The sequence below is a fragment of the Oncorhynchus kisutch genome, linkage group LG1 (assembly GCF_002021735.2).
Source record: "Oncorhynchus kisutch isolate 150728-3 linkage group LG1, Okis_V2, whole genome shotgun sequence".
In the NCBI taxonomy this organism is placed as follows: domain Eukaryota; kingdom Metazoa; phylum Chordata; class Actinopteri; order Salmoniformes; family Salmonidae; genus Oncorhynchus; species Oncorhynchus kisutch.
The window spans coordinates 27,338,664-27,352,240 of NC_034174.2; the positions used below are offsets into that span (position 1 = coordinate 27,338,664).

The 13,577-nt window shown below is 41.3% G+C and overlaps 1 protein-coding gene across 2 annotated transcripts in view; it reads right to left on the reverse strand.

Moving 5' to 3' along the window:
- Nucleotides 1-11,840, reverse strand: part of LOC109875834 (plexin-A2-like) — a 77,640-nt gene extending 65,800 nt beyond the window's left edge. Inside the window, exon 1 of one of the 2 annotated variants that reach the window (XM_031809651.1) lies at nt 11,447-11,832. The gene's annotated coding sequence lies outside the window, so the exon portion shown is untranslated. Of the gene's footprint in view, nt 1-11,446 lie in introns of both variants that reach the window. The other variant, XM_031809656.1, reaches the window with a different exon arrangement.
- Between the last annotated feature and the right edge of the window lie 1,737 nt (nt 11,841-13,577).

Sequence of the window (13,577 nt, forward strand, 5' to 3'; positions counted from 1 at the left end):
TTAAGATAGGAACATAGATTATTTATCTCAATGAGATGTCCTGGTTAGAGTAAAGGTTAAATAAAAAAGGTAATGTGTGTCCTAGAATTGGACAGAAGTGGCCATGGCTGCACTCCATTGCTAACTACTAACAGGATGTCTGGCAGTGTATGTTGTGTATGAGCCAGGGAAGGGGAGGAAAGACAGGACTGGAGGATTGACACAGTGGTGTCTGGGATCTCTCCAACTCCACTCGTGTCTCATCTCCATCTGTCCCTGCCTCAAAGACATCAGGGGAGAAATCACTGGAGTGTTCCTTTTTCCTCTGGTCCCTTTGGCAGACAGACACACTTTGTGTATTCTCTCCCTGTTCTAAAAAACATACAACAACATACCACCTTTGCCACCGGTGCTGAAAGAAATCCTAGGGGAAACACTTTACTGGCACCGACATTGCTGCCCTGTTCTGTTGCCATCCTTTCATCATGGAGTTCTTTGGTGGTTATACATGTCAGTTACAAATCTAAATGTTACAAGGAAAATATCAAAACTCTATATCCAGATAAATAAATAAAATGTCACTGCCCTGGCAAGCTGTGCTATGCAGGATACACATAAAAGGTCAATCCTGTGGCTCCTGGGAGGGAGAGCAACAGGTGCTGACTGGAGATAGCTGCCTAGCAGAGCCTTAGCTACTAGCAGAGCCTTAACTACCAGCAGAGCCTTAACTACCAGCAGAGCCTTAGCTACCAGCAGAGCCCAGCAGAGCCTTGGCTACTAGCAGAGCATTGGCTACTAGCAGAACATTGGCTACTAGCAGAGCCTTAGCTACTAGCAGAGCCTTAGCTACCAGCAGAGCCTTAGCTACCAGCAGAACCTTAGCTACCAGCAGAGCCTTAGCTACTATCAGAGCCTTGGCTACCGTAGCTCTACCAAGCATTCCCTCTCCTTTGATTTGAATAAAGATATCACATGTCCTTCTCCTGACAATCTCTCTTCCACATCTGCAGTAACTAGACATTCCTTATCTAGTTTCTATGCTAATATAATAACATGTTGTATTCAATTGGCCTTTGTAGTGAAACATTATGAATAGTCTTAGCCTAGTGAATCTCCGGGCCCTGTTACATGATTCTCACACAGGTGTGAGCTGTAGCTCTGTTTTATGAAGGCTTCAGGGTAATCTGTCTTGACTCTATGCAGCATTTAATTGTTGTACATGCAGAAAATGTCACGAATTACTAAGGTGGGTGGAATCAGGCGCAGAGAGCAGGTTTCAGTTATTAGACAGTTTATTCTCCGGCGCACAAAACAACGGTCAACCCAACACACAGGGTGAATAATCGCAGGACCAAAATAGTCCGGAGAATAAAACTCATGAACACCACCAAATAACAGGCATACAAAAACAATCCCGCACAAAACAAGGGCGGGACAACCTACTAAATATAAGGACGCTAATTAAACTAAAATACACACAGGTGAAACTAATAAGACAAAACCAACAGACAAACGAAAAAGGGATCGGTAGTGGCTAGTAGGACGGTGACGACGACCGCCGAGCACCGCCCGAACAGGCAGGGGAGCCAACTTCGGCGGAAGTCGTGACAGAAAATGTTCCATTAACAGGTTGCCCAAGCAAATGGATTGTCACAAATCATTTTTGCCCCCCAGAAGTGCATCGCATTTCAAACACTATATTAAGCTCCCAGTTTACAATATCATGGGAGACCACCTTGAGTTGCTGTGTTCAGTGGTTTGGGAAAGCCATTATGTTATTGTAAATTATTCCAATCCTAATCATATGACCAACTTCAGTGTTATGAACCTCAACATAATTTGCATTAAGATCTTAGTTGCGCCTCAAGTATTATGTCTGTGTCTGTGCAAAATATGTAATCCCTCAATTTTAATTGAAACCGTAAAGCTAAGGACAAATATTATAGAAACGACAAGGTGCAGCATAGTTCCTCAATACAGAGACCAACAGAGGTGAATTCAGTGTTGTGAAGATCAAGCCAAACCTTCTATAGAGAATAACAAGGTGGGCCAGAAGCAGGAAGTAACAGCAGTCTATCCATTTATTTTCTGCTGGATTCAGTCATGTTTGAGGCGTGCCATGCAGTCACACTGCTCTGTGTTTACCCTGGATTATAGGGATAGCTCCTTGCTGGCTACAGCCCTCCCTGCGGAATACACTGCCTTGCCAGTCAGACACACTCCTGCCAACCCCAGCCTTAGCCCCAGACATGACTCATTCACACACGCTCATTGAAAAACATGCTCAGGCCTCTGGGGATGCCAGGCTATGGTGGAGGGTACCAATCTGAGTCAAAATGCCATGTCATGCCACCATGTTTAATTCGACCTAACGACCTCCACCAAGGGCTGTGCCTATGTTTTCAGCCTTCATTGGAGTACATTGGCTCGGCATTCTGGCATAAACTCTGCAGTGTGTTATTATGTGTGATTCATTGGAGGGTAACCGTTTGTGACCATACATAAACATGATTTTAAATAATCACAGAAATATGTCTCCTTCTTTCCCTCTGTGCACTTTATGCACAGTGCATATTGTGCTTTATATCTCAGGAATGTGTTCCATTTGCAGCAGCCTCTGAGGCTCGTGCTGGGCCCAGGCTGATAACGTGTGAGAGGATTGGAAACAGTCAACACACTGTGTCACCATCTTTCAGGCTGCAGGACAGACACAGTGCTCTCACACTGAGGCAACAATAGAGTTGTGTCCTTTCATCAGATGTGATGAAAACTGTGTCCCTTGTGGCAATGTCTGATCAGGCTGGACAAGACAGAGTATTAACACAGTATGGAGGCACAAGGACAGGACTGGATGTGATCTAGTTATAGCAAACCTCCAGAGTATTACTGTACATCTGTGTTCCCCAATCATAGGTTTTAGGGTGGAATATCAGGGGTTTTGACAATTGAGAGAAAAATTACATATTTACCTGATTTATTTTATATGAATTGATAACCATTCATTTTTAACTAATAGTAAGACATTTCTGTCCTGCTAGTGTCTGTGTTTTTATGGTCTCCACTCTAGTTCCCTCTAGCTAATCTGAGCGTATGGTCACTAGAGATGGCTTGAGCTGACAAATGAGTTAAAGACTGCGTTTCATAGACAAGAATGTGTTTTACTAGAGATAGTTTAGGAGTAGAACAATCCCTAATTGTCTCAAAATCATCCTTGCATCTGGGAAACTAAGCCAGGGTGGGGTTAAGGTAGATAACGACAGGATGAACCCAGAGTGGCTTCTGATGCCCAAATCTGCATGGGAGGGGTGGAACCAACCATGACTAAGCATTCTTAGTGTCAGCTATATAAAGAACTCTGCATTTGTGTAAAGGTTAGGTTACTCGGTCCAACACTCAAGGGTGTTGGGTGGACCAGCCTCCTTTTTGCAATAATTAATCGATATTAAATAAAGATGATTGTTTGAAGAAATGACAAAGTTTCACTTGATTAGAATATTCCACCACACAAAACCTTTACAAATCCATATAACCATAAATACATCTTCATCCCTTCTAGAGCTTATGTCGATGCATTATGTGCAGTATATTGTCATGTCCCCACATCTGGGTCAGTCTGCACAATGCGGAAATGTCTCATGCCCCTCAAAATGGCAATCATTTAATCATGGGCTAAATCACAAAGCCTGACGGGATACCTTTGTCTTGGGGTCCGCAAATCCATGAGGACGAGTCATAGGGGGAGGGCGAAATTGTAAGCATTACACATGAATGAACTGGGAGGACGCCAGCCCCAACAGAACTTGACTTCCAAATGAATAAATGAAGGCAATTAGTAGATCTGTTTACAATGATGCAGAGACAGAAGTAGGTCATACATGTTGGAAATGGGGGGGAGAGCGAGCCAGAGAGCCAGAGCTGGAGGCTGACACTGGTAGCTACAGTGAGGGGTAGAGGAATTAGGACATGAAAATGCAGTCTTTAATAACGATGACTTTTAAATTAATGTCAGATTTAATCACGAGGGACCTGTGAGGTTTATGGTAAAATAAATGTTTTGTGATCACTCCTCTGTGTCTTATTTGTGTTCTCATTGGAGGGCGAGGCCCCGGGCTATGGATTCTGCTTTTATTGGTCTTCTTACTAACCCACATTCAGCCCTATAATGGCTATAATGACATATGGATGTTCATTTAAAACACACAACACTGTGATTATTGGACAGGCCTACAAGCAGTGAATTCGACCAGATTTGCCTCTTCAAATCAATTCAGGTGTCACGACTTCCGCCGAAGTCGGCTCCTCTCCTTGTTCGTGCGGCTTTCGGCGGTTGACGTCACCGGCTTTCTAGCCATCGCCACTCCATTTTTCATTCTTTCATTTGTTTTGTCTTGTTCCCTGCACACCTGGTTTTCATTCCCTAATCACACTGCATGTATTTATTCCTCTGTTCCCCTCCATGTCTTAGTGTGAAATAGTTTGTTTTGTGGTTATTGTGACGCGCCAGGCTGTTTCCATGTTTGTGCACGTTGTATGTTCATTTGGTACATTAGCTTTGGTGAGTGTTTTTTCACGCTTTTGCCTTTTTCTGGAGGTTTTGACGCAGTTTGTTCACTCCAGCCTGAGTAAAGTGTGAGCCTGTTCACAACACTCTGCTCTCATGCACCTGACACCAGTACACACACACCCTTGACATCAGGCTATTCCTCATTTTATTTGATATAATCATTTGTTGGATTGTTTGATGTTATGAGTAAAATAAGAATTAAATGTATTTTATATCAATTGTATTGTTTAGTGAACAATTCTCAGACTGCTAGCTTTAGAGACCAAGCATTAAAAACCATAAAACATCACTCAATCAATCCAAAAATATTACGGTTGTAAAAACCACAGGGTAGTGAACCAAGCTAGGGGAAAGGAATCTCTTCAAGCATACTGTCAAAACACAATCAGTGACCTCTGACAATGATTGGCATTATGCACAGCAGTAAAACTTAAATTGCTGCAACACTGCAGAATTCTGAGTCCGCATGGAAATATAGAGCTTCCCAGTCAGATTCACTCATCAATTCCCTTCCCTGGGCTCTGTCTTCGGTACATTTCACTGTGGATCTCTACTGACTAATGGTGACCTGAAACAGGCTCTTTGAATCAGCGAGCGCTCATGTTGCATGAATGATGAGAATCAAAGGAGAAAGTCAAAGTGACCTCCAGCACTCTGATGAAAACCTGTGCAGCCCAAGTGCAATACCAGGTCTTCTATAATTCAACATTCAGTGAAAGACAGAGCAAGTCTGTATGCCGCTAAATCACCCCCATCGGTAATGACATTTAAGGGACTTAAAAAAGAACAAGGGAAAGAGCAAGGCTACGAGTGCACTGTTGGCATGACAGCTGAGAGGACTAGGGAATAAGGCTAATGAAATACGAGCTCTCTTCCCCAGTGGGATTTGGGCAGGGACAAGGAACATCTATAGAGTTCTGTTTGGATATGCTCTCTCACTGTTCCCGTAGATTACCAGCTAGTTACAACATTAGTCTATTCCTGCCTTGAGTGTATTTTTTTAAATATAGCTTACGACATCCTACATTTATTGTAACTGTCCCTGTAGATCAGCTATATTCGTCTCAGTCAGTTACAGTATGACTGGGTGTGTAGTATGCTATACTGTGTAAGCTTTGATGGCATCAATCATTCAGGATAGAAAAGCCAAACATAGTAGTGAAAGATGTTGCTCTCTGAAATTATAGACAGTAGACTTCAATATACAAAGTGCACTTCCATGTACAGAGTACAGTATATGAGGGGGAAATAACATGCACAATGGAAAGAACATATGAAGCGGCAAATTCACACACACCCTTATATGGACACGCACACAAAGCCAACAACAACTGATTCAGAACAAGCCTGTATGTTTCCTCAGCCTCCCCCTACTGGCCCATATGGCTGTGTAGGGATCAGGATGCCAAGGATGGAGGTAGCTGGCACAAAAAATTGCGATCAAAGAAATGACAACGCAAAGAGAGCATCTGCTACCTTCACTGCTGACAAATCACTGGGAGCCCAGAAAGAAACAGGAAAGAGTAGACATGGTGTCTACTATTCACAACTTCACCCCTGGTGACTCTAGTGCACCGGCAGCACCCATTCCTCATTTCATCCCCAGTGTAAATAAGATCAAGGAGGTGGGACACAGCCAGAGCCCTGCAAATAAAAGGATCTGCTCATACAGCTTAGCTTCTTCCATCCTGCCCCTAACTTTAACCTACATTGAAACTAATGCACTAATGCACTAATGCCCGAGTCAGTGGCACAGTACAGGGAATAAAAACATAGAGACAGACTTACTGCACAAATCATGTTCCCCTAAATACTTAATTGCTTCCTCCTCACATTACATGTTTGACACTACCAAGTCCCCTCCTATAGAGTACTATATGTCTTTATCTCTGCTCTTATCTCTTAGTTCTCAACCCTGCTCATCTATTCAATGTCCCGTCATTACCTCATAGGTCTCTAGAAGCACAAGCATTTAGCTACACTCACATTAACATCTGCTAACCATGTGTATGTGACAGATAACATTTGATTTGATTTCTCTCACTAATGAATCTGTGGCTCTCGCCTATTGTCTAAAAAAGCTCAATCATTTACACTAGCACAATGCCATCTCACAAAGTGCCAGGGATTACAAATCAACATGGAAGTAGCCTGTAGGAGAACATCCAGTACAACAGCACTGTGACAGCAGCATTTACATTGAAAATAGAGATAACAATCTGGAGGCGTTGTGCCATATTGAATGCAGTGTACTGCCAATGGTACCACCTGGCAGGTGAGCTCACTGTATGCCTCCACCTGTATCTCTCCTCCGACACTCTCCACTAAACTCTCTACACTTTGAATAGACACGTACAGTCTTTTTACCTCTATGCTGGCTTTCAGACACCACTAAATAATCAGGTACTTGATGGAGGATGGAGGAGAGAAGAAAACAGCTACAAGCCATGTTTGTTCATTTGGGGGATTGTATTTATCTTTCTCACTCTCATACTCTCACTCTTTCTTTCTCTGTCTGTCTTTGTGACGTTCCCTCTTTCACATACGCAAAAGTATGTACACTCTCTCATATATACAGTACATACATACATACATACACACTAGCCAACATGAGGGCCCTCCTCCCCTTCCTCCTCAGGCTATAGCATCTGAGCTGTCGTGTTTCATCAGTTTCTCCGTGGGCAACGGGAGGGGTCTCCAGCTCTGGGTAGTGAGCTGATGTGCAGTCACACACCGTGTAATTGTCTTACAAACACTAATTTGCCTGACTTACCACTGCAAATAGAGTGCAGGGCATTGCCGCTGACCCACATTGCTCCTGATGATGTTTGGATCACACAACAACCATATTTAATATCAACATTTGATCAGGCTAGTACTCCACACTAAAATAACATAAACTCACATTATCTATAATCATTTTAAAATGGGGAATCATGACACCTCGGTAAAGAACACACTAGCCAGTGTTGCAATGTTAAATCAAAAAATATGAAGAGAACTCATGACTGATGAGAGGCAATGAAAACAGGGTCAGTAGATTAGAGAAAGTTATGCTGCAGGAAATAGCCCTCTTTTTACCATTGCAAAGAATGATATAGAGATACAGTAATAGAAGCAATCCAGAGTCACCTCTAAAGGAAAACACAATCTCATTATATGACAGTATGCCTACAGTAATAAAAAATGAACTAAAATAAAGACCTATTTAAATTCTAAAATTAGCAGGCAACTGATAAAGCTACTGACCTGGCATTAGCGAGCCAACAGAGAGAAGTCAATCTCTCTCTCTCTGTGAGAAGCTTTACTGCTCTGGTGGGACCATCTGAATAAATGCCAGTCCAACTGGCCGGTGAGATAAGCATGAGCGTAGAGAGCACACCAAGAGCCCTGGGTTCATCTGGTTTGCATGACTAGGAGAGTCTAAAAAGCAACAAATCCAATCCTCCTTCCAAACACACAGACAGAACAAAGATGAGATGAGCTTGGTCAATAGCATTGTTGGTCAGTAACTTGTTGGTTATTACTGCATTGTCGGAACTAGAAGCGCACAAGCATTTCGCTACACTCGCATTAACATCTGCTAACCATGTGTATGTGACAAATAAAATTTGATTTGATTTTTGATTTGAAGTTTGCACTGCAGCTGCTGTTTAGGCTTAAAGGAGCAGTTCACTATTTTACAACATGATCTTAGATGGTTCCTCACCCTGAAAGTAGTCTATGAGTCAAGAAAAACTGTAATCTATTGTCCAGTTTTCTTTAAACAGCCACTACATATTTCAGCTAACCTTAGCCACCACAAGCTAATAATGAATGGAAGTGATGGGGCATGTGAGTATGTTTTTCCACATCACCTGATATCAATTCAAATCAACTCCATATTTGGTTTGATGTTACTTAAAGGTGATTTTTCCACTTTAAAAAAACATGATCGCATGCCCCCATCCGTTTCATTATGACTACTACGGTTGTGTCAATCATGTTATATACTTTTTAAATGTTTTTATTTAACCAGGCAAATCAGTTAAGAAAATGTTCTTATTTACAATGACGGCCTACCCTGGCCAAACCCTCCCCTAACTCAGATGACACTGGTGCCTCTAGCGCTGCGATTCAGTGCCTTACAGGCTGACTACACCGCTCGCGTCGCAAAATATATTTTGAAATCTATGTTATTCAATTATTGCATTGCTTGCGCGCGCCAACGAGCATCTGCGTTGCCAAGGGCTAAAATATAAATCTGTTTTATTTCTGACGCAGATCGCGTTGCTGTCACGCCCTGGCCTTAGTATTCTGTGTTTTCTTTATTATGTTGGCGAGGTCAGGGTGTGACATGGGTGATTTATGTGTCTTTTTTTGTCTAGGGGTTTTGTAGTCTATGGGGTTGTGTTCAGTTGAGTGTTCTAGGTAAGTCTATGGTTGCCTGGAGTGGTTCTCAATCAGAGGCTGGTGTTTATAGTTGTCTCTGATTGGGAACCATATTTAGGCAGCCATATTCTTTAGGTATTTTGTGGGTGATTGTTCCTGTCTCTGTGTTTTGCACCAGTTAGGAATGTTTCGGTTTTTCCGCGGTTTCTTATTTTGTATAGTGTTCACGTTTTGCCATAAATGTTTAATGCTTTTTGACCTGTCCCCAAATTAATGTAATTTGTTCAGAATTTGTTTTTATATTTTAAGCTGCATGTCATGATCGCGTTTGGTGTGGAGGGACAAAATAAATGTATGCACAATGGTGCATGCTCGCAGCTGGTTTGGGTTCTGTTTTAGACTGCTGCACCACTCGGGAGCCCGATGGGCGAGGCTATTGTAACAAGTTATATGCCAGCACTGTAGGCTCCCTGCCTCTGCCTAGAGGCCTGTTAAAATTTCATGGCAACGGCCGTTAGAGCTCACCTCGCCACATATGAGCCCTGGTTAAAGTCCCTGTTGCAGCTTTCAATTTCTTCTGCTAGATTGGTGGCTGCGTTGATCACATCCAGCTCACGTCTAGTTATGTGATCTTGTGGTGGGAAGCACTCTGTTTTTCCACATTGTGTTGGGTATATCTAGTGAACAATGGATAAGCAACAATGGGCATGACAGATAGAAGTAGTCACTACAGGTGTGATCAAGCCTTACATCAAAGTTGCCTGATGCTGAATGGAAAGTGCTATGCCCTTACCAGTTATTCAGAAGAAAATCCTCTGTGACTGTCTATTTTAAATAAGTTAACTTACCAGTGTGGACCCAAAACAAACACATTCTACACATTTACATACGACCTGTTTAAAGTGTTATTACAACCATGGTGTTCTTTTGTTACTGAAGCTTAAATATAAAATAACCTGACAATGATCCACATCACATGGGTAGACAAATTATATGTGTGTTAAGCAGCAAAACACAACTATCCTTTTTTAGGATGTAAACCAGTAATATGAATAACTTTTGATCCGTCCTGTTCTGATCTAATTAGATGGATGTAGGATTTTCTACAGCCTAGAATCGAGGCCTTTCCCAGTCATGAAGGACGAAGCTAGGCCCCTCTTGGTTCTCATTGACGAAGACTGAACTCAAGTTAAGGGTTATACGTCAGACTCTCCTATACCACTTTGCTCAACATGTTATACCCCATAGGTTGTAAATAAACCCGTTTTATACTGATACAATTTGCATTATTACTATAGGGCTGTGAAACCCATAGCCGAATGGCTTCAGACTCTGAGCCTTTCTAACTGGAAATTGCTGCTGGCATTTAACATAGCATAGGGTTAGGGTATTTCATTAATTTCATACTCTCCTATACCACTATTCCTGACATCTATGAAAAATAATGAATTCAAAAGTCAAGAGTTGTCTATAACATGAGTACAAACAGAGTGTATGTTTGTGTGCATGTGTGTATTATGGTGTGCATTATAATTTCCCATCATAAAAATGTATCCCCATTCCCCAATCAAATACCTTAATCGATACCACAAAATTGAAATCTGGCAACCCTCATAAAATTCGACATAGCCTTGTATTAAATGCATTAGGAAAGAAATGGTGTAATTTACACAAAAAAAGTGGAGCCTTGTATTAAATGCATTTGTGTAATGTAGGCCCCACGAAATATGAAATGTGTTAGGAAGATAATCATGTAGGTTGCCTATACAAAGAAAAGGCATTTCTGACTACAAGTGCACCAGTATCCCGAAGTATTAAGTGAAAACAAGCATAGAAAACAGTATTGGCATTAATAAATATTTAACGCTACTATTATATAATAATTATTTTGGTGACAACCTGGTTGATCCGGATGCATTCTGATGTATGCCCATTTGAGCATGATTAGGATGATGAGAATGATGATGATAGGTCTCATGAAAGGGTCTTCAGGTTGTGTGTGCCTATTGCTGTTGCTGCCTAAACCCAGAATCCCTGACAGTTGTCAATCATAAGTAACGTGCCTGCCTCAAAAACACAGAGGTGATGCCTCTATAGAGAAATATGTCCACGATTTTGCATCACCACAAAATAGCGATTCAGTAGGAAATGTATCACAATATGAGATAGGTCAGATGGCGTATTCTATCTATATATAAAGAACTCATATGAGTAGTAGATGCCTTGGTACCCCATCAGCTGCTTGCTGAGTGTGAGAACGAGATGATATCACAGTAAATGCAATTCAATTTAACCTGACTTCTACGGAATGGTTACCATTGTCTACATCCTGAAAGAATATACCTGTATGTAAATACATGTGGAAAGAATATACATGTATGTAAATCGCTTCAAACAATAAGAATGTAGCTAATTTATTTTGGACGCGCGGGTTTATCATTTCACTGCGTCCTGAGCGCGCGAAGTAATAACCCAACTTTTCCATTTCATCCTCTCATGAGCTGCAGTTATCAATGTTAGTATGGTACTCACCTTGAAATGTAAAAAGGCTCAGTCATGATGTGTCTGGTGTGCTAAATGAATAAAGAACCTGCTGAATGTAGTGTCCTTCCTTTGGTGTTGGAAAATGTCCCACAATGGCACCGTCAGCGCGCTATGTCCATATGCCGACAACAAAAAAACATTCAGGATGCGATTATCATTCTCATTTATCAGGCTGGAACAGTTATCTGATCTCTCATTTTATTAATGGAAATTTAGCCCTACATGTGTTCTAAACTCGCATCCCTAATTCAACATCAATAATTTTCTCGTTGCCACATTTCAAAAGACTCGTTCACGTTTCAATTCGGTGTGTCAATGCCGGTGGTAGGCTTCAAGATAGGACTCTCATCAGTTCACTTTCACCTCACGTACAGTGTGCTGTTCAAACCCAACCTTCCTCGCGTCATCCTTTGGAAAGGGCTCAATGTCTTTTTTCTTGAACTGACAGTGAACGTTAGTTGGCTTCATCTTTAAAATATGAGGAATTGGTGCCTATAGGGAATTTCAGACTGCTGTTAGGGGACCATTTTAATGAAGAATGTGTCGTTTTTTTATGATTGTGTTTTTATTTTCATATATTGTTGTGTATAATAACGTATGTTTTAATGTGTATATGGATGTGTAGTTGAATGTGCATATTGTATTTTGGTGTGTATTGTTGTACTAAATAGAGTTCATCTTGTAAAGAGACCTTGGTCTCAGCATTAACAAAAAATCGACAAATTAGTCCACAGGACTGAGTCATTTGATGCACTCACATTCACACACTGTGCTCTATTGCACTTTTTTTTTATAGTGACAACCCACTAGAATAAAAACTGTCTCAATCAACGTTGTTTCCATGTCATTTCAACCAAAACATTCAGTGTGATGACATTGTTTCAATGTGGAAAGCTGATTGGATTTGCAAAAATTAATCAACCGGGTGACATTTCTTGTTGATTTCACATTGAATTCACATTAGTTGACAACCCAACCAAATGTAAATCAAAACTAGACATTGAACTGACATCTGTGCCCAGTGGGAAAAGCAAGAAACATTGCACACTGCAACATTATCATTCATAAAAATGTGTTTTACTCTATTCTCCATGTACCCTTGGAGATTTAAATGTCAAATTTCCCTTTTAAACACTGACATCTATAGGTTCAATGCTGCAACCACACTCTTTCAATGTACTCTTTCTCTTTGCTTCCAGCTGCCTGAAAATCTAACTAGTAGAGAAAACATCCAGAATATCTCATTTGCAAATGTACATATGCATTCTACCCCTGAGTAAATGTTGTTGTAAGGATAACATTCCTTGTGAAGTTATTCTGCTATAGACACAGCCTGGGCTGGTAGAGGAACTAACCTAACAATATTCATTAAATACAGAATAAGGTCACCTTATATTACAAAACCAATCATGGTTTGATTAATAAACAGGCATTAGGTGCCATTGTATACTCTTCAAAGTCAAACCCAGAGTATGTTGACCAGAGACCTGCTCACATTGCTGAAAAGCGCAGAAGGCCTTTCTGACAGTTTTCCTGGGGGTAGTAGCAAAGCCTGTCAGACGGCCAGCTGTCTGGCCCTCATTATCCAGTGGTTGACATGTGGAGGTGTCAGACCTACTACCTGGTGGTTCTGAGTGGCCCGAGGTGGCCAGTGGGCTGGCTGGACTCCCCCATAGCAGTACAGATGGCAAGTACTCCCCACTGGCCTTCACAGGTGATCTGGCCGTGAGCCCCAATTACACAGAGAAAAACACACAGAAAGACAGAGCCCCCTAAAAACACAAAGGTTTCAGAACAGTCAGATTTGTTCAGTACATAGCTGGTTTTCAGAGTGGCAAGACAGTGAATGTTTTATAATTTATAATTATTTTGCCCAATAAAGTGATCATGCTGGTTATTAGTATTTGCAATCAGTAATGACATATCTGCCATATTAAGCATTGTTCAGATGTATTCATTATAAGTTGTATGCCTTTGCTTAGGGACCTAATAACAGACAGAGACAGAATTGAACAGTTCGATGCGATCTACTTCATGGAAATTACCATAACAACACAACACTTTGGAGAAATGCAATGGGGAGGCATAATACACATGGAATAGTATTGAACTGACTGGC